At 46.5% G+C, this 22,968-nt stretch overlaps 1 long non-coding RNA gene across 1 annotated transcript; it reads left to right on the top strand.

Moving 5' to 3' along the window:
• The first annotated feature begins 252 nt into the window (after positions 1 to 252).
• Positions 253 to 14,943, top strand: LOC138357670 (uncharacterized). Its single transcript, XR_011225099.1, has 3 exons — positions 253 to 356; positions 14,378 to 14,553; positions 14,761 to 14,943. It is a non-coding gene; the product is annotated as an uncharacterized lncRNA (long non-coding RNA).
• The last annotated feature ends 8,025 nt before the right edge of the window (positions 14,944 to 22,968 follow it).

Genomic DNA, 22,968 nt, shown 5'->3' with positions numbered 1-22,968 from the left:
AGGTTGTGTCTTGCAGGAAGGTCCAGTACCAGGGCAACCAGGAGCAACCAGCTGACCAGCGGGGCCTAACACTCTACTATTACTTCAGGTTGTGTCTCGCAGGAAGGTCCAGTATCAGAGCAGCCAGGAGCACCAGCTGACCAGTGGGGTCTAACATTCTACTATTACTTCAGGTATGTGTCTCGCGGGAAGGTCCAGTACCAGGGCAGCCAGGAGTACCAGCTGACCAGCGGGGAGCTGCCCATCAGTGTGGAGCACCTGGTGGAGGCCTCTCCCCCCTCCCCTCCCCAACACCATCAGGGGAGTCGTCAACATCAATATCAACATTCCTCCAACTTGCATCTCCCAAGGTCAAGGTCTGTATAAGGATTATATTTGCTTTTTAGTAAGTCTACTCAGTAAGGATAATTTGTTTAAGATAATGATAGACGTTTGCAACATTTGCCTGCTGCGAGTCGTTCAACTTCCCCACTTTAAGGATGCACAAATAACCTTCAGAAATTGCTAGCAGTTTTCTTACTAAGCTTTCCTTGTTTATATTAACCAAACCTTTAACTTCAAGATTATCTGAACTGTCATTCTACGTGCAAATTTCTTGAATATACGAGAAATATTACATGCATGAATTTCTTCATAAATATATTATATTTTTGGAGAAACTTACCAAAAAGCCACAGTGCTTCAATGAAAGTGAAGACACAATGCACGTGTAAAGGGGCCTCGTAGCCTGGTGGATAGCAGCGCAAGGACTCGTAATTCTGTGGCGCGGGTTTCGATTCCCGCACGAGGCAGAAACAAATGGGCAAAGTTTCTTTCATCCTGAATGCCCCTGTTACCTAGCAGTAAATAGGTACCTGGGAGTTAGTCAGCTGTCACGGGCTGCTTCCTGGGGGTGGAGGCATGGTCGAGGATCGGGCCGCGGGGACACTAAAAAGCCCCGAAATAATCTCAAGATAAACCTCAAGATAACCAAGATAAATGCATTACAAACCAAATTTTCGGATGTAACCCACATTCTTCTCACAAGCAGCTGTATACAATGTTCTGGAATAAGTGTCCAGAAAGTTTGTGCTCTTTATGTCCTGGCAGAGCGCCTCACTTGGCGTCATCATAAGACATCGTTGTTATCATCCTCCCCAGGAGCCAGGGACTCCCCAGGGACCTCCTAGGGGGACTCTCCAGGGACCATCCTAGGGGACTTCCCAGGGATCTCCTAGGGACTCCCCAGGGACCTGCTAGGGGACTCCCCAGAGGACCTCCTAGGGGACTCCCCAGGGACCTCCTAGGGGACTCCCAGGGACCCTCTTAGGGACTCTCCAGGGACTCACCGGGACTCCCCTAGAGACTCACCAAGGGATGTCGACGTTTCAGAATAATGCTCAATTACCTGATTTCTGGGAACTGTGGGGCAGGGTTCTGTGGAATCACTATCCCTACTCTGGACACCACGTCTGTGCTCATATGACTTACTGAGATTAGTTAGTTTTACTTCGAGAAAATTCTCGAAGAAAATATTCGAGGAATAATATTATTAGAGGGAAAATAATATATTAGAGGGAAAACATTAATATTTAAATATTAGTTGGAACCAGACCCTCTGATATTTTACAAGTGTAAATTATTATGTATTTCTCCCCGCCTGCGCTCTAAAGGTGCGTTCTTCAACCTCTTTATACCTGCGAACTGCCGACGGCCTGTTGACGGCCAAGACAGAAATAAAACGTCATTGCTATGAAATATACTACTGTATATGTAAATAGTATTTTATATATTAAAATGTTATAAAATTAAAATTATTAGTGGACATCTACTGCTGCTTCTTGTCAGAATCATTTGACACACACATGGCAGGAGCGTTGTTTGTGGGAGACGAAGCGCTCCATTAACATTGTGACGTTCAGGAGAGGAGGGATTATGCTCTTGAGTCAACACACCTGCGGTCATTTTTTTTTTTGCCATAATATATCCTTATTTTTTTATATACCATGAATTCTGAATGTGAAAATCAAACTATTGAAACTATATGTGAAAATACACAGGTCGAAATTAGTAAAAGTAGCGCTATAATACAGTCAGCAAAAATACCGCCTGGAAGAAGAGTTACACCGCGTGTGTGGCCGCTGGTCTGGGGAGGTCCTCAACATGTTCCATCCAGCCTTTCATGGTCGTGTACTGAGCACTCAACTGTGGCTTGTTGTAGGTGGACACAACTGTGGCTTATTGTAGGCGGACACAACTGTGGCTTGTTGTAGGCAGACACAACTGTGGCTTGTTGTAGGCGGACACAACTGTGGCTTGTTGTAGGCGGACACAACTGTGGCTTGTTGTAGGCGGACACAACTGTGGCTTGTAGTAGGCGGACACAACTGTGGCTTGTTGTAGGCGGACACAACTGTGGCTTGTTGTAGGCGGACACAACTGTGGCTTGTTGTAGGCGGACACAACTGTGGCTTGTTGTAGGCAGGCACAACTGTGGCTTGTTGTAGGCGGCCACAATTGTACCTTGTTGTAGGCGGACACAACTGTGGCTTGTTGTAGGCGGACACAACTCTGGCTTGTTGTAGGCGGACACAACTGGGCTTGTTGTAGGCGGACACAACTGTGGCTTGTTGAAGGCGGACACAACTGTGGCTTGTTGTAGGTGGACACAACTGTGGCTTGTTGTAGGCGGGCCACAATTGTAGCTTGTTGTAGGCGGACACAACTGTGGCTTGTTGTGTCGTGATGCTGAACCCCGGTTCATTCCGAACACAGCGATTATACAACACATAAACACCTTGCCTCAGCAACCGTTACTACCACCTATACTCCTACATACACCAGACCCTTGAGGCGTACCACTCGGTTTGTACTGGAACACAATGAATGAACATATGGAAGGTATTTAAAGGCCGTCGGGTTTTGTCATTTAATTACAAAGAATAGACTCTGACAAATAAATACATATTAACATACTCTATTAGGTCAATACGATTCCAATACCCATAGATCACTTGACCTCCGGCGAATCACCACCCACACTCGTAACTTCCGCCTAAGTCCCTAATACGGAATGATTACTACAACGCTCCACACCCGGTAGTGTTTCATTCAATACTCACATACTGCAGGACTTAACTTGGTCACTAAGATCACATCAGGTGCTCGCATAGCTGTCTGCTACACTTCGTTGCTGCCGCAAACGGGGATCCAGAGGACTTGCCAGTTCAACTCCCACAATCAGACTGACTCCAGTCAGGCATCTATCTCAACCATTTCACCCCGCCTCTCAAGGAAGGTATAATGCGGATTAACCTTATCCCTAGAGCGGTAACCTTGATCCTAGAAGCCTGACAAAGAATAATTCCTCTTTGCAGGAATTATTAATTTGGCTAAACAGCTTCGGTCTTAATCCATTGACCTTTCTTAGATATGTGATCCATAGTCTGTCTACTTACATGTACTTCCAATCATAATTCGTTAAGTGTTGTAGTAATGATCCTCTAGCTAATAATTCCTACATAACTCGTGGGTTACAACAACACTCCCCTCCTTAAACACGCATATGTCCCCATATGCATCCATTGCAATGGTTCCATTAGTGCAAGGACCTGGAGGATGCACCCACCATATGTGTACAACTAAGAAATCATCCAATAAGTTCATTATACACACGATGAAATAAATTAAAATTTTCCCCGACATGACTCACAACACTTCTCCAACATATACATTTTATTCACATCATATCACAGGTTTAAATAGTCTGTAATAATTTTTCCCATCTCCAGCAATGCACATATACCTAAACTGCTGACATGATAATTACATACAAACATAAACATAAAATTACATTGACCAGAATGGCTGGCACTTAAACAGAAATGACACTAGTCATTAATATATACACAACACATATATATCTAAGGTTCTTCATCCTTAGTAATAAGTTAATTATAATTTAACATCTTGCCCTGTACTGTTGACATAAGGCTTACAATGATCACACAATGTTTCACTGGCCTCCTCCACAATTGGCAGCATCACTTCTCTTGTCTTCGTGTCCCATGGTTGCTAGGTCATAGATCCTCCATGACCCAGACAAAACCAGGCTGTCCAGCCTGGTGAATGTTGTCAATGTCCCATCGTTGCTCTGAGCTAACGTGATCCTGGCCTCCAGAGCAACGGAGATTCCTACCCCAGGGTCATGTTCCCTTTGGTCTGTGCTGACGTCTCGTTCCAGGCACCAATCCCAGAACGCTGTAGATCCCTCACAGCTCTCTGGTCTAGGCCAATCCGCCAGAGTGTGTCCACCTGTATTCACTCCTTCCCGACCGCTGTACCTGCAAAATATTCCCTCGGAGCCCCCTGGCTCGATCCACATTTATTACATAACCCCCTCGCTCCTTACTCTCTCCCCGTATATAGCCTGAGCGCAGCTGCAAAAACCATTGCAGCTGGCCCTTATCCCTGCTTTGATGTCAGGGGGCGAATTTCGCCTATAACGTCACGTTGGCTTCACTTCCTCCCCCCTTTTTTTCCTAGAATAACTGAGTGTAGCCTCATAGCTTCCCTTCTACTCTACCTGAAGCTCTGTGACATGATCCCGGGGGACCTTCTCAAGCCTAACACTCAGTAATGGTGCCGATGAGGTAATATACAGTATATACATACACATACATTATCACAATAAATACCTCATTAAAATAATTTCACAGTTATGTCACTAAAACATCATACTGCCACTGGCTCGCCTCTAGCGAGATTCTGTAACAACTTAATAAGAAATTAGTATATCTACTTCGCATCGTCCACTTGCAACCACCAACACCTGAATTTTGAAAATTCTACATTATAATCTTATCCATAACACTTACCCACTGCCGACACACCATCACCTCTGGTCAACCCAACCACTGATGACCTCATTATAACACCACGTCTCTCAACAGCCAGGCTCTGCGTCCTGACGCACCTGACTCATTACACCGATACTCACCGTACCCACCACCACCTGGCCTCCCTGTGCCGCTAATGCACTCCACAACACCACACTCCATACCAGGCGTCCAAACGCCACAACACTACACATGCTACTCTACACCACACTCCTACACACTACCCCACACTCTACAAAACTACCATGCCCATGCACCACTCAACACCGCACTCACACACTACCCCACACTCTACAAAACTACCATGCCATGCACCACTTCAACACCGCACTCTACACACTACCCCACACTCTACAAAACTACCATGCCCATGCACCACTCAACACCGCACTCTACACACTACCCCACACTCTACAAAAACTACCATGGCCATGCACTACTCTACAGTACATACTATGCTCCTTCTGTGTTCATGACCCCACGAGAGCGGGTCGGATAGCGATGTGTTACCGTCGCCTGTGGACCTTGTCCCCAGTCCCTGCGAAGGCTGTTCTGTGTTATCTACCCTTGATTGCCAACTCCTCGTACCCCTACCTATGTTTCTCAAGCCGCTGGTGTGCTCTCCCCTGGCACCACTCTCCGTAGGGTATGGCTCTTCACTTGCCTGACCGGTCAGTGTATAGACGCGGTCTGGTGACAGGAGAACACATGCCCTGTGTTTAGCACCTTAACCTTAACTTCTGCATTCTTTTTGCTAATTACCCGACATGGCCCACAAACTTGGGTGCAACTTACCTTCTGCCTGAGCGTGCATCTGCTTCACAATACCCTATCACCTTCATTGATCACCTTTGTCTTGGACCTTGTTCCGCGCATTAATAATATGCCTCTGCTACCTCTGTCGACTTTCTTAAATGTAGTTTCACCAAGTCAAATGCCTTGGTTGCTCGCCAACAGACAACACTTCTGAGTCTAAACGCATAGCATGGCGGTTGCTTGCTTGTGAACGTCGTGAACGGAAGTCGGGGATCGAATCCATGCAACAAAAAATGCGGGGTTTCTCCCACCGACCTATTGAACGCCGTGTTGAGCGCCGACTCCACCATCGACAAACTCTGATCCCATGCAAGCACATCATCTGCAGCCAAATGCCGCAGAATACTGATTACTTCAGCATTGTGTCTTTCAACAAACCATTCGCCGATGGTCCGATATGCCAGCACTGGAGTATGTTTGAATGATACACACTCGCGATGCTTTGAAATACTTGATTGATAAACTCTGACCCTTGGTCTGACACAACTTGGTGAGGAGCCCCAAACCTGGTTAACACACTTTCCACCATGGCCTGGGTCACATCCTCTGCCGACTTAGAACGGAGTGCACTCACCACAGTGAACCGTGTGAGTGCATCCACTGCTACAATATGTACCTCGACCCTGAATGAGCTTGTGGTAGCGGCCAATGAGATCTATGTGTACTCTCTCGAAGGGAGTACTCGCCTCCGGCCACCTACGCAAAGGTGGCCGGAGGCCACCCAACCTATGTGCCTTGTACCTCAGACAACTGTCACAAGAGGCTACATAGACCTTGATATCTTTACCCATGGATGGCCAATAGAACCTTTGACGTGCCCCTCTGCAACTTCTTGGACTCCCCCTCCATTGGCCTGCTGCTGGGATGTTATGACACAGATACATTGCAGTCCTCTGGAACTCCGGTGTCAAGACTGCCTGGTATACTGGTTCAGACCGTATACCCGAAACCCTACCAAGATTGATTACAACACCTCATCTTCAACCACAAACTCAATCCACTGGTGCTTGAAGTGTCTTCCTCAACTCCGCACGCTGACCCCTCAAAAACTTCCTTACCTCCCCCCACAGGGGGTGACCTTCCTGACTTCGTATCAACTCCCTCACATTCCACGACAACATCTTCCTCCCCCCTTTCACTCACCACTGCTACATTGTGACACCTTGACAATGCGTCAGCGACCACATTGCTTTTCCCTGGTACATGTTCAAAGTTTGTAATGTTAAACTCTGAGAGCGAGGTAACCCACCGTGCCAGTCGCTGACAAGGCTTCCTTGGACTCGAACACATACTTAAGGGGTTTGTGATCGCTTCTGAGCCAAATTTCATGTCCAAGCAAGATGTACCGGTTCCGTTGTAATATGAATGTGATCGCTAGCGCTTCCCTCTCAATCGTACTATAGTTCCTCTCTGCAGGACATAGTACTCGTGAACAAAATGCAATGGGACGCTCCCGTCCTCGCTCATCCACCTGAGCTACCACACCACCTATCGCTGCGCCAGAAGCATCCGCCATACACCAGAAACGGTTTGCTAAAATCTGGGTGCGCCAAGATACTGCGAGAGCTGACAGCAGCCCTCAGTACCTGGAACGCCTGCTGTGGTTCCTCCCCCACACGAACTCTGCAAGTCCCACTTATCTGATGTAATGGTCTTGCAATTTTTGAAAAATCTTTAATAAATCGTCGATAATAGCTAACCAACCCCAGGAAAGATTTGCACTCTTTCTTGTTCTGTGGAACTGGGAACTCTTGAATATCCCTGGTTTTATCCTGGCAATGGACTGATACCCATCCGGCCCACTGTATGACCAGGAATGTTACCGATTCTCCAAAAAAACTGCATTTTTCGAAATTCACTTTGAGGTTGTGTGACCTCAGCCTTAGCAAGAGTTCCTCAAATTATGCATGTGCTCCTCTAATGACTTTCCCAGCACGATTACGTCATCGAGGTACAGCAACGCTGTGGGACCTATCAACCCCGATAATACACTCATCATTAGCCTACTGAACACAGCAGGTGCTGACTTCAACCCGAAAGGAAGTCGTTTATATTGCCAGAGCTCGTTGCACGCACTAAACGCTGTGATTTCCCTCGACTCTTCCTCCAGCGGTATCTGGTGATACCCATGAGTAGGTCTAATGTGGTAAAATATTGTGTACCCTTCAAGTGTGTCAATGTGTCCTGTATGTTAGGTAATGGGTAGGCTTCGTCTTTCGTCAGCTTGTTTATTCTGCGGAAATCTTACGCATAACCTCACTCCCCCATTCTTTTTCCTGACTACTACGAGAGGGCTGTGCCACGGTGAACTGGATGGTTCAATGATATCATGCTCCCTTAGCTGGCTTATCTCCTCTTTCACCTCCCTCTGGTGTGCCACTGGTATGCTATATGCTCTCGTATATACTGGATGTGTATCCCTCTACGTCAATTCTATGTGCTCCTTGAGTAATGCACCCTGGGGGTTCCCCTCTCAACAACAAAAACATCCGGGAACTCCCTGACTAAGCCCCTTAAGGCTTCCTTAACCTCCCTTTCCATGGACATCCTATCCACTATTCCCATTAATTTATCCATTCTATCATCGTCGCCCTCACTCTGTCTTACTGACATGGCTGCAATAATCTCCTCCACAGGGTGCCCCCACGCTACCTGTGCATGCTTACTCAAGGTGACTGGCCACCGAGAGGGATTAAAAACCCTCAACCGAATTACCCCTTCATTTATGTCTTCAATAGTCTCCATTATCACCAACCCTGCTGGATTATCCAATGGCTCAATTTGCAACAACGTCTACTCCCTTGGCTTTACATGCCATTTTAATCACTAAGGATGCTTCTCCCGGAATGGTGACATCCTTGGGTACCGTGACTGCCCACTGTATATTCTGGTCCCCAGCCGAGTTACCACAGTTACCCCTCACTACTGCTACTCCTTCTCTACTCCTCACCTTGTTAACGTTCTACCGCTTGACCCCCACATACCAATTTATTCCCCCTTGCGCTGAACGCTATGGTACATGAGTATTTTTTGAGGAAATCAATTCCCAGGATAATGTGGTATGTTTCAGCCCTATATCCTGTATTACTACAAAACTATGTTTAAACCATCTATCTTCTAGCTGGAAATCCACAGTTGTCTCACCCAACACCCGCAACGCATTATCCCCCACCGCCGTTAATCTCCTGTTGTTCGGTATCAGCCTGACGTCTGATCCTAACACGCTACGACTCATGATGGACACGGAAGCACCGGTGTCCACCAAGGCTGTATAGATAGTGCCCCTTTAACCGTAAATGCACCTTTATGGGATGACCCGACCCGACGGTACACAACCACTGTCCGCCACCCCCTACTGTACACACTGGGTAATTAGGCGGAACAAAAAGCTTACACTGCCAGGCCAAGTGACTACCGTCACCACACAGCTTACACACTTTGGTCTGCTTAGGTCGTTCTGGCTCGTGTTTACCTGCAGTGTACCCCGTTCCCCGGGGATACCCTCTACCGGTACCCTGGTTCTGGTGGTATATTCCTGTTGCTCCCTGAGCAGGCTGTATATCGTTGTGGAGCAGGAGTGAACCTGCCTCCACGTGCCCCTTGATTATAGCCTCCTCGCTGCCCACGAGTACCCTGATGGGGTCCCCAACGACACCCCCACTCGTATTGTGTCCCTGGAACACCCTTGGCTCCCAGCCCTTATTATTGTTACGTCGAGGAGCACCTCGCCCCTTGCCCTTGGAATGTGTGACCCCCGCCGCGGTCCATCCTCCACTGGCTGAGCTACTGGGGGCCCAGAGCTGAGCCTGTCTCTCTTTGCGTGTCTGCAAGATTTGCCTGTTCCTTAGGGGACACTTCTTTGAAAATGTCATCCTCTGTCAGTTTATGTGTCGGGCTATTCTCCGCCCAAACACTGCATGTTTCACCGCTTCCTTAAAAAGACTTAGCTTCCCTGCAGTGTAACGCACTTTCCCGCGGTAATGCACCGAAAAAAACACTCCGTTGCATAGAATCTCTTACTACCCCCGTGAACTGCGTTTCCGTCCACTCAATCACATCACCCAAGAGTCTTATTCTATGGCCAAACGCCATTAATTGTTCCCTGGTTCTCGTTTAAGTGCAGCTAACTGAGCCTTTAGTTCTACTGCATCGTGCTGCACATCGTAATGATCTATCAGTTCCTGCTTAAACTCGCTATAACTATTTATTTCTCTAATTTCCGCCGAGTTGAGCAGGGTCTTTGCTTCCCCTTTCACCTTGGAATATGACAATGCAATCTTTGCCTGATCCGACCATGACCCCACACTAGTCGCCTTCTCTAGAGCAAAGAAAAATTTTCTAATATCCGTCAGTAACTGACCTTTCGAATCCCGTTTGGCGCCCCAAAAACGTGGGTATGTCTCCACTCGTCTCATGCGTGCTCAACACATTTTTCAACCACTGTGCAACCTGCCCAATTGTCTCTGACGCTGCCGCCTGCGCCGTAAGCAACGCCGCCGTGTTATCACCACTCTCACCCTGATCGACATTACTCGTGGCCTGGCCACTGGCGCTTCTATTACTACCCGTACCCGTCATAGCTACTCGCCCCTTATGTGCTCGTGTATGAACCAGCTTGACGCTTTGCCGTACAGTAACCTTACTTGGCCTTATTTCCTTAATCTCACTAGAATCACTTATAATTTTAAGCCACCATCAACAAACGTCACTTATCAGTTCCCCACACTACTGTTTCCACCCCTTAGGGGACCTTTCCCTGCCGCACAACGGTGGCCACTCCACTTGGCCACACACCTTGACCCCACACCCCACTATGGCCACTCACTGGCCCACACACCTTCCCTTCCTCACTCCAATATCCACCGTCCTGAACACAACCCGACGTCTACCAATTCCCGAACATTCCCTCACCAACTAACCAGTAACACACTTCCTTCATCTCTCAAAGTGTTCCAAACCTGTTTGCGCTGCCACCAAATATGTCGTGACACTGAACCCGGTTCATTCCGAACACAGCGATTATACAACACATAACACCTTGCCTCAGCAACCGTTACTACCACCTATACTCCTACACACACCAGACCCTTGAGGCGTACCACTCGGCTTGTACTGGAACACAATGAATGAACATATGGAAGGTATTTAAAGGCCGTCGGGTTTTGTCATTTAATTACAAAGAATAGACTCTGACAAATAAATACATATTAACATACTCTATTAGGTCAATACGATTCCAATACCCATTGACCACTTGACCTCCACGATCACCACCCACACTCGTATCTTCCGCCTAAGTCCCTAATAAGGAATGATTACTACAACGCTCCACACCCGGTTAGTCTTTCATTCAATACTCACATACTGCAGACTTAACTTGGTCACTAAGATCACATCAGGTTCTCGCATAGCAGTCTGCTACACTTCGTTGCTGCCGCAAACGGGGATCCAGAGGACTTGCCAGTTCAACTCCCACAATCAGACTGACTCCAGTCAGCCATCTATCTCAACCATTTCACCCCCGCCTCTCAAGGAAGGTATAATCCGATTAACCTTATCCCTAGAGCGGTAACCTTGATCCTAGAAGCCTGACGAAGAATAATTCCTCTTTCCAGGAATTATTAATTTGGCTGAACAGCTTCGGTCTTAATCCATTGACCTTTCTTAGATATGTGATCCATAGTCTGTCTACTTACATGTACTTCCAATCATCATTCGTTAAGTGTTGTAGTAATTATCCTCTAGCTAATAATTCCTAATAACTTGTGGATTACAACAGTTGTAGGTGGACACAACTGTGGCTTGTTGTAGGCGGACACAACTGTGGCTTGTTGTAGGCGGACAACAACTGTAGCTTGTTGTAGGCGGACACAACTGTGGCTTGTTGTAGGCGGACACAACTGTGGCTTGTTGTAGGCGGACACAACTGTAGCTTGTTGTAGGCGGACACAACTGTGGCTTGTTGTAGGCGGACACAACTGTGGCTTGTTGTAGGCGGACACAACTGTGGCTTGTTGTAGGCGGACACAACTGTGACTTGTTGTAGGCGGACACAACTGTGACTTGTTGTAGGCGGACACAACTGTAGCTTGTTGTAGGCGGACACAACTGTGACTTGTTGTAAGCGGACACAACTGTGGCTTGTTGTAGGAGAAAGGCCCTGGACTTTTATTGCAATAAATTAATAATAAATATACACTATACATGTGGGATATTTGGGCTTGATTCTGATTAATTAATAATTAAACTAGTAAATTAAATTACGAAGGACCACCCGCTTTTAAAGTAAAGAGGGAAACTGAGAATTTCAGATCATTAGATAAATTCTAGAGAGAACCAGTGACTATGGATATAACTAGAAAGCATGATCATAAGAATAATTAATGGGCTGTATTATTAAAAAAAAAACCCTCAAACACCTACATTGGGGGGTTATTACTGGAGGTAAGTACGTCCAGGAATCAGTGTGGTTCGTTCACTAATTCAATTAATAATAATCTAATCCTATAAATAATGCTGAATATAATATCATTCACATAAAGAAGAACATGAATATGAGCATAGTAATGAGTTACAGTAAATCACACATTAATATCAAAACATTCTGAATAAATCAAATTGCGAGTAAATGGATAAAAAGAAATAAGCCTTAGCTTGTAGCAGATTCCTTTAGATAACCATGGAAGTCCTCTTAATCTCCAAGTCTGGTACACTGACGAGTGGTACGGTTCAACATGGAGAAGACAGCATGAGGAATTCTTCTCTCGAGCTGCAAGATAAATAACTACCAGTAGCAATTGATTTAAACTACTCAATTCATATTCAAAATTATTAATATCTACAGATGGAATTCTAATCACCTGTTATTAGGTGTTTATCCCGCTGCTTGACGAACAATCACCCCGCTATTATTAGACCTGTAAATGATGCATCAAATAAAGGGTACTTAGCTGTGGGCACTGTATGAGTATTAAGATTGCCGTAATTTCGCATCCCAGGCTCCGGTGAACCTATCCTGGATTGTGATGCGTTTCAAGCTGGCTGATCACGTGTCGTCAGGAACCAAGTCTAGGGGTCCCTCATTTAACACCAGCACTAGTTGAAAATATTATCTGCAAGGTCGTTCACGCCTCACAGTGGCGGCTTTCATCTGAGGATGGATAACACCTGCCCGATTTGCTGGGCAATGGCGTCTTTTGTGAGTACGGTAAGCACAGTTCTGCCTCCTTTCGGCTCTGCACGTGTCCGCGTACGTACTGAAGGGGATGGCGTCCCTCCAACCCACGCCGAGTCGACGTTCATAACACAAATTATTGTCACGAACATTAATATTTCTCGCATTCGCGCTTGAAACTTTAAAGACTGGACGGGTTTATTATTTAGAGGAACGAAATATTATTATTTACCGATTTAAGAATAGTAAATATATAAGGGAGAAGAATTAATGTCTCCCCATGGCATTCATTGATGACGTTAACACTATCGCGAGGTAGACGCTATGATTCTAACGCTCTATTCGGCTTTTAGTTAGAGAACAATTCGTCTGCAATCAGTTGTCATACAGAATCCTTTAATTATGGAGAATCGTATTTAATTCTCACACAAATTGGATATAATGTGTTTTACTGTAAAGAAATCTGACGCAATACTGGCCTCAGGTGACGTGAGAATTCTAGCCTAATGCACAGATGAATTATTAGTACATGAGAATTCTACGAGTTGTTAATTTACTTACTACAATATTAAGTATGGTTAGTAATAAGTAATGAGAATACAACAATGCTGTATTCGATGTTGGAAATATCCAACAATACATGGCATACTAAATTATATACAACATACTGTGTATACAGGGTATACATATATTAGCCATACCGAATACATGCCTTTTAGTGTATAAATGTGCTACAAGATAAAACTAAATGCATTAACTAAAGAAATTAGATATACATATGCAGAAATATATATCTGCTAATGAGTAAAATTATCATTGATTCGTGAATTTTTTCTCATTTGCTTCAAAATCAATATAGTTGCAACAGTACGTACCACAATGAGTCCGCCAGACTCAACAGATGTGTAAAGTTTGATAATAATCAGCCCATATCTGCCTCTCCTATTAGTGGTGAAAAGTTTTAACTTTATTTATTGAAAGTGAGTTTTTGCAACTTCGTAACGAATAATCAGTTACAATTTAAATGTTTCAAAATTTTAAGTCAACATTTTTTTGTTCACGTTTCGTTTTTAAAGATGCAATTTTATTTTATTTGTAATTAATTTTTAAGGCTACACTGCTAAAATTTTGTCCCACGTCTTAGAATTGTGTATTTACTTACATAAAATGTGAAAAATACTGACATTTTAATTTCATGTTCAGAAGAAAAGTCTGGAAAGGACCCCGAGTGTGAACAGCTTGCGGGCCGAGCTCAACACCAATACTGCTATCAATGTATGACAACTAAATACCTAATTCAATATACTGGGATGGTGGGTGCTAGTTAATCATCTTCCCGTCCCAAATATGACCAGCTATTGGGTCTGTAACACTGTTGGTAGAATGTGTAACGTGGAATGATGGCATTAACCTTATTTTCTCCCCTCCATTAATAAATCTAAAACAATAATATGTTCCAGGTTTGGTATGCCATATGAAGAGGGGCATTAAGACTGATAATGTTTTGCAGGTGTTGGTGTGGTATACCCGTCAAGATGGGGAGGTTGTGGCGGACTCGAGGGAGCTGGAGGTGGACAAGTGCCTCAGTAACACCGTAAACCTCACTTGGTCAGCCTCTCGCGTACAACCTGGGGAACAAGCCTCTCTGTCCCCTCTCCTCAGAGCCAGACTCTGTGTGTAGCCTGGGTAAGTAAAGCACGCCAAGGCTGACTTAGACCTGCTTGAGGGAAACATGTTTTGAGAAAATCTGATGCTCATTCAAGCAGGACAAGCAAATTTTGTTGTTATTCTAGTACAGTAAGAAAATTGTATTCTTATTTTACCATACTATATATTTATATGCATATGCCAGCCCAGACACTAACATTAAGCTGTATTATTTCCTAAACCCAGGAGTGGTAGACAGAAGCACAGAGCTGCTGGCAGTAAACCCTGACCCCATTTCCCTGGAAGCAGTGTTCAACTTTGCTGGAAGTTTTGATGTGGGACGATGGCCCGGCTCTCAGATCGACGACTATAAATACTGTGAAAAAAAGAGGAGAAAAAGGATAGCGGGTGCGAAACCTGAAAGCTCTAATATAGGTTGGTTCAAATTTTTTATGGTTCAGTATAACAGTGTTTGCCATGTTATGGTTCAGTATAACAGTGTTACCATGTTATGGTTCAGTATAACATTGTTGACATGTTATGGTTCAGTATAACAGTGTTGCCATGTTATGGTTCAGTATAACAGTGTTACCATGTTATGGTTCAGTATAACAGTGTTGCCATGTTATAGTTCAGTACAACAGTGTTACCATGTTATGGTTCAGTATAACAGTGTTGCCATGTTATAGTTCAGTATAACAGTGTTGACATGTTATGGTTCAGTATAACAGTGTTGACATGTTATGGTTCAGTATAACAGTGTTGCCATGTTATGGTTCAGTATAACAGTGTTACCATGTTATAGTTCAGTATAACAGTGTTGACATGTTATAGTTCAGTATAACAGTGTTACCATGTTATGGTTCAGTATAACAGTGTTGACATGTTATGGTTCAGTATAACAGTGTTGCCATGTTATAGTTCAGTATAACAGTGTTGCCATGTTATGGTTCAGTATAACAGTGTTACCATGTTATGGTTCAGTATAACAGTGTTGACATGTTATGGTTCAGTATAACAGTGTTGACATGTTATGGTTCAGTATAACAGTGTTGACATGTTATAGTTCAGTATAACAGTGTTGCCATGTTATGGTTCAGTATAACAGTGTTACCATGTTATGGTTCAGTATAACAGTGTTGCCATGTTATAGTTCAGTATAACAGTGTTACCATGTTATGGTTCAGTATAACAGTGTTGCCATGGAGAAAGAAAGAAAGAAGGACCCTTGACAAGCCGTCGGCTTTCTGGCCCCATCAAGACCACTTGAGATAGAAGCCCTCGGATAAATTTAAGTAAATTTACTTCCCTTTAAAGTATACTAACAGACTAGTCTCAATATTTTTTTACATTTAGCGGAATCATTTTATAATAATTTTATAAACCAAATAATCATTTATTATTTTCTTTTCTTAAAAAAGCTTTCTCAAATTAAGAAATTCGAGAAATTTCAAATTTTCTCAAATTAACACCATTGAACGAGAATTTCTTCAGGTATCTTACAATAATGTTGCAATAATTAAATGTGTATTGTCTAACAAGAAGCTGATCCTTTGGAGGAGGTTGGTCGTAAGGTTAGTGCCGGTAATGCACCCTTTGTGTTACTAGAGGCGGTACCCAGCAGCACCCGGGTGGACCCCGTGCCTAGACCAGTAGCACTCCCTCACAGGTCTCCCACCACAACCCCCAAACACTCCAAAAATCACCAATCACCGTCCAAAGTTGTGCGAGATTAACCTCAAGTCTATGGCTTCCATCCTTGGATAGACAAATACTTTCTCTTTCATATTTAGCTAGGGGAACCCCTGGTCTCTGTTCAGCCCATCCTTCTAAAGTGAAAGTTCTTATGAACAAATCCACAAGGGCCGTGATGAGGATTCGAACTTTCGACTGGGATGATTCCCAGACGCCGCCTTAGTCGACAAGGCCACGACACGGTCAAAAGAATTGCAACCGGGAATTCCATTGAATTCACACGGATCCTGCAGCCTCTCCGAGACGCAAATCAGGGTTTTACACAATTCCCCATGCAGTGATTGATGGATATATATTATTAATAGGAACGTTATCACCACAGACAAAAATCAGAAGACAAAGTTTACAATTTACTACAAAAACAAGAAGACGGCAAACCAACTTATGAACAAGTCTCCAGGCACCAAACAGAACGCCTTAAAAGAGACCAACGTCGTCTATGCCACCACTTGAGGCCCACTTGGGAACTGCCAGCCCCAAAGATCTCAGTATATAGGCAAGACAGCAACGTCTCTCTAGGTGATTAACAATGCACAAACAACAGGGCTCCATTAAGGAGCATATAATCTCCTCACACAACCAGACCATCACCAGAGAAATCTTTCAAGCAACACAGAAATTATCGACAGGTACAACAACAACAACAGGAGACTCGACATCAGCGAGGCACTGCACATCAAAAACTCAAACCCAGCAATTAACAGCCAGTTAACACATAACAACGTTCTACCTACTTCAAGACCCCGAACCAACATAGTATAACAAGAAGATAGAACATGCAATAGACTATTATACCCATTGTGCCTTGATACAAATAGATACAAATATACATACAAATTCAAGATACATATAGTAAATTCACACACACACACACACACGCATACGCACAGCGTGGCGTCCACCTTTAGTCAAACACAAAACGAAGTTAGAAAAGGTTCAGAGGTATGCCACCAGGCTAGTCCCCAAGAAATGAGAGGAGAAAGAGAGTACACCGAGAGGAATGAGCTATGGGGTAAAAATTACTGGAACTGAACCTCATGACACTGGAAGGCAGACGAGTTAGGGGAGACATAATCACGATCTACCAAATTTTCAGAGGAATTGACACAGTAGATAAAAATAAACTGTTTAGTATGGATTGTACATGAACAAGGGGACACAGGTAGAAACTGAGTACCCAAATGCGTCACAGGGATGTTAGAAAGAACTTTTTCATTGTCAGAGTAGTTAACAAATGGAATGCCTTAGGCAGTGATGTGGTGGAGGCTGATTCCATACACAGTTTCAAATTTTGATATGATAGAGCCCAATAGACATGACAAGGTAGGAGAGAGCGATAGCGGCAGAAGCAAGGAAATAGCGCATGGCGAGAGGAGAAAACTAGGAAATCACAGCCCCTAACACAATATCACCAGACGTGAGAGGGGGAACCCACAATAAGCAGCCCAGTAACACCAGAGGGGAGGGATACTCTACCACCCTCCTCTTCATAGAAAACCCCCCTACCCTGAACCCTCCCTGCCGATCTTCCTGTCTCTCCCACACACACCATTCCAGTCTTTCCCCACCACACACACCGTTCCTGTCTCTCCCACACACACCGTTCCTGTCTTTCCCCACCACTCACCGTTCCTGTCCCTTCCCCCACACACCGTTCCTGTCTCCCCCACATACACCGTTCCTGTCTCCCCAACACACCGTTCCTGTCTTCCCCACATACACCGTTCCTGTCTCCCCCAACACCGTTCCTCTCTCTCCCCCCAACACCGTTCCTCTCTCTCCCCCCACACCGTTCCTGTCCCCCCTACACACCGTTCCAGTCTTCCCCACATACACCGTTCCTGTCTCCCCCACACACCGTTCCTGTCTCTCCCACACACACCGTTCCTGTCTTTCCCCACCACACACCGTTCCTGTCTCCCCCACACACCGTTCCTGTCTCTCATCCACACACCATTCCTGTCTCTCATCCACACACCGTTCCTGTCTCTCATCCACACACCGTTCCTGTCTCCACCACACACCGTTCCTGTCTCCCCACACACCGTTCCTGTCTCCCCCACACACCGTTCCTGTCTACCCACACACCGTTAATGTCTCCCCCACACACCGTTCCTGTCTCCCCCACTCACACCATTCCTGTCTCTCATCCACACACCGTTCCTGTCTCTCATCCACAGACCGTTCCTGTCTCCTCCAACACCGTTCCTCTCTCTCTCCTACACCGTTCCTGTTTCCCACCCCACTCCGTTCCTGTCTCCCCACACACCGTTCCTGTCTCCCACACACACCGTTCATGTCTCCCCCAACACCGTTCCTCTCTCTCCCCCCAACACCGTTCCTCTCTCTCCCCCCATCACCGTTCCTCTCTCTCCCCCCACACCGTTCCTGTCTCCCACCCCACACTGTTTATGTCTCCCCACACAACGTTCCTGTCTCCCCCCATACACCGTTCCTGTCTCTCATCCACACACCTTTCCTGTCTCCCCCCCACACCGTTCCTGTCTACCCCCTCCCCCCATTGTTCCTATCTTTCCCCACCACACACCGTTTCTGTCTCCCCCACACACCGTTCCTGTCTCTCATCCACACACCGTTCCTGTCTCCACCACACACCGTTCCTGTCTCCCCCACACACCGTTCCTGTCTCCCTTGCACACCGTTCCTGTCTACCCATACACCGTTAGTGTCTCCCCCACACACCGTTCCTGTCTCTCATCCACACACCGTTCCTGTCTCCACCACACACCGTTCCTTGTAACACCGCTCTAAAATGTAACACCATTGTAATGGACACTAATCTAATAATGTACACACTACTACTTATCCTGAGTAACACTTCCTATCAGTTTGCACTTGATAACTGTTATTGAACACTGTAATATGAGCTGACATATGATGGTTACACTGGAACCAAAAGTACACTGCCTAGGAAATGCTACACAGGAGTACATAACGCTGCCATCATCTGCCTTCACCATTGAGACTATATCAAGCAACGAGGCAAGAAACATTGCTTGACTTGGAGAGTACTTTCTATGACTCTCATTAATTATGAGACGGTTGTCAGCCACTATATCCAAAAGGCTAAGAGGATTCAACAATTGACACAGACGGAAAATTTAACATGAGTTTATTCAGAACAAAATTATGTCAATCACCACTTATAATTCCTTCTCTAACAATGGCCAAAAGTTAAGAAGTTTGGACATGGAACAAAACCTTAGAGATCACACACATTACCTTAAGACCTCTGTCTCTCCCTGGCTGAGATGTTCTTCACAGACCCGCTCTCGATCCCGGTGTCCCGCACTCTGTCCCTAAGTCTCTACACGACCTCTATATACACCCCCAAAAAAAAGGGGGAAGGGGGAGATTTGCGGTTGCTACCAAGAGGTCGGCTACACGTGCACAAACACTCAAGAAATTTCATTAAACTTGTTTGACATTCACCATACACTGTTCAAGAAAGGAATTATTAATTACGTGTGTGACTGACCTTTGACCTGGCTAAAAGGGGAGATCCATGGGTGTTTACACATAAGAATCTGGGGTCTAATTCCATTGCAATGTTTGACAAGAGTATCATGAAATATTACATACTTGAAACTATGCTGACTATGACTAGCCCAGGAATTTTGTTATCAACATACAAGATAATCCGGAGGTCATCTGGGCTGACCTCTTGGAGAAGGTTTCCCTGGGGTGTAAACTCTAAGGGGGGGGGGGGTCATGCATGTTACATCTTGTCTCCCACACACTGTCTTGTCTACGGGGGCCTCGTAGCCTGGTGGATAGCGAGCAGGATTCGTAATTCTGTGGCACGGGTTCGATTCCCGCACGAGGCAGAAACAAATGGGCAAAGTTTCTTTCACCCTGAATGCCCCTGTTACCTAGCAGTAAATAGGTACCTGGGAGTTAGTCAGTTGTCACGGGCTGCTTCCTGGTGTGTGTGTGTGTGTGTGTGTGTGTGTGTGGTGTGGAAAAAAAAAAAAAAAAAAAGTAGTTAGTAAACAGTTGATTGACAGTTGAGAGGCGGGCCGAAAGAGCAAAGCTCAACCCCCGTAAAAACACAACTAGTAAACACACATCGTTCCTGTCTCCCCCACATACACCGTTCCTGTCTCCCCGCCCCCACTATTCCTGTCTCTCCCACACATACCGTTCCTGTCTTCCCCCACCACACACCGTTCCTGTCTCCCCAACATACACCGTTCCTGTCTCCCCCACACACCGTTCCTGACTCTCCACCCACACCGTTCCAGTCTCTCCCACATACACCGTTCTTCTCTCCCCCACACACCGTTCCTGTCTCCCCCCACACACCGTTCCTGTCTCTCCCACACACACCGTTCCTGTCTCCCCCCACACACCGTTCCTGTCTCCCACCGCACACCGTTCCTGTCTTTCCCCACCACACACCGTTCCTGTCTCCCCCACACACCGTTAATGTCTCTCATCTACACACCGCTCCTGTCTCTCATCCACACACCATTTCTGTCTCTCATCCACACACTGTTCCTGTCTCTACCCAACACCGTTCCTCTCTCTCTCCCACACCGTTCCTGTCTCCCACCCCACACCGTTCCTGTCTCCCCACACACCGTTCCTGTCTCCCCCACACACCGTTCCTGTCTCCTCAGACACTGTTCCTCTCCCTCCCCCCTATACTGTTCCTCTCTCTCCCCCACACCGTTCCTGTCTCCCCCCCACACCGTTCCTGTCTCTCCCCCCACACACCGTTCCTGTCTCTCCCACACACACCGTTCCTCGTTCCACCACACACCGTTCCTGTTTCCCCACACACACCGTTCCTGTCTCTCCCACACACACCGTTCCTCTCTCTCCAACACACCGTTCCTCTCTCCCCCATACACCGTTCCTGTCTACCCCCAGACACCGTTCCTATCTCTCCCACACTCACCGTTTCTCTCTCCCTCAAACACCGGTCCTGTCTCCACCACACACCATTCCTGTCTCCTCCCACACACACCGTTCCTGTCTCCTCCACACACCGGTCCTGTCTCCCCCTCACACCGTTCCTGTCTCTCTCCCCTACACACCGTACCTGTCTCCCCCCACACACACCGTTCCTGTCCCCCCCACACACCGTTCCTGTCTCCTCCCACACACCGATCCTGTCTCCCCACAAATCGTTCCAGTCTCTCCCCCGCACACCGTTCCTGTCTCTCCCCCACACACTGTTCCAGTCTCTTCCTCACACACCGTTCCTGTCTCTCATCCATACACCGTTCCTGTCTCCCCCCACACTGTTCCTGTCTCCCCCCCCCCCCCACACACCGTCCCTGTCTCTCCCACATACACCGTTCCTGTCTCTCCCACCACACACCGTTTCATTCCCCCCACACACCGTTCCAGTCCCCCCCACACACCGTTCCTGTCTCCCCCCCACCACACACCGTTCCTCTCTCACCCACACACCGTTTCTGCCTCCCCCACACACCGTTCCTGTCTCTCATTCACACTCCGTTCTTGTCTCTCATTCACACACCGGTCTTGTCTCTCACCCACACACCGTTCCTGTCGCTCATCCACATACTGTTCCTGTCTCTCATCCACACATCGTTCCTGTCTCCCCCACACACCGTTCGAGTCTCTCCCCCACTCACCGTTCCTGTCTCTCCCACACACCGTTCCTATCTCCCCTACACACACCGTTCCTGTCTCATATTCACACACCGTTCCTGTCTCCCCCCACTCCGTTCCTGTCTCCCCCCACCACACACAGTTCCTGTCTCTCTTACACACATACCGTTCTTGTCTCCCCCCCCCCCCACACCGTTCCTCTCTCACCCCCCAAACCGTTCCTGTCTCCCACCCCACACCGTTCCTGTCTTGCCACACACCATTCCTGTCTTCCTGTCTCCCCCACTCACCGTTCCTGTCTCCCACACACACACCGTTCCTGTCTCTCCCACCACACCCCGTTCCTGCCCCCCCCCCCACATTGTTACGGCCACAATGGGTCGCAACAGGGTTCTTTTCAGGTGGTTCTAAAGTACTGGTATCCGGCACCAAGTAAGTAGTGGTTTTCAAGGAGTGAGCTCGGTAATGCAAGTAAAACAAAAGAGGGGTTGTATTGAATACTACACTTCATAAAATATCGATATGTTTTACATATGATAACTTTTTCCATCACCTCATAAATAATCCTTACAAAAGTATTTGTACACCTAATATGTACAAAATGTCTCATGGAACACTAATCGCTCTTCGATGATGGCGATCCAGTCTTGTAAGCTATCGTGTTTCCTCATCCGTAGTACGATCCTTAGCAGGTACCGGGAAGCAACAATGAGTCTACCCCTGGCCACGGGCCAGCCAAACCAGTCTTACTAAGAGCTTCCACGTGAAGGCCCACAATCACAGTCCAGCCCAGTGTTGGCAGATTCCTTCAGATTCGCGCTGCTGGGCCACTTCACGTGCAAATACTAGGGTAGCGAGCCCTAGGCAGGAGCTTCGTGCAACTCGCTGGTTACTCTCCTCTTCAGCACCTTAGTCAGTCGTCTCTTCTATTAACCAGCCCCGGGTACGACGAATCCCGTCTCTGCCACTCCACAGGAAGACAGTAGAACACTTCACAGTTCTCTTCCGGCGGCGGCTCACTGCTTCCGTAAAGCAGACTGGTGTAGTGACCTTGGCTGCCCTGGGTAGACTGTCCTCGTATTACAGCAGCCC

Source organism: Procambarus clarkii, chromosome 79 (genome assembly GCF_040958095.1).
Source record: "Procambarus clarkii isolate CNS0578487 chromosome 79, FALCON_Pclarkii_2.0, whole genome shotgun sequence".
NCBI lineage: Eukaryota > Metazoa > Arthropoda > Malacostraca > Decapoda > Cambaridae > Procambarus > Procambarus clarkii.
The sequence above is the reverse complement of the archived record's forward strand: the minus strand, read 5'-3'. Positions and strand labels throughout refer to the sequence as shown.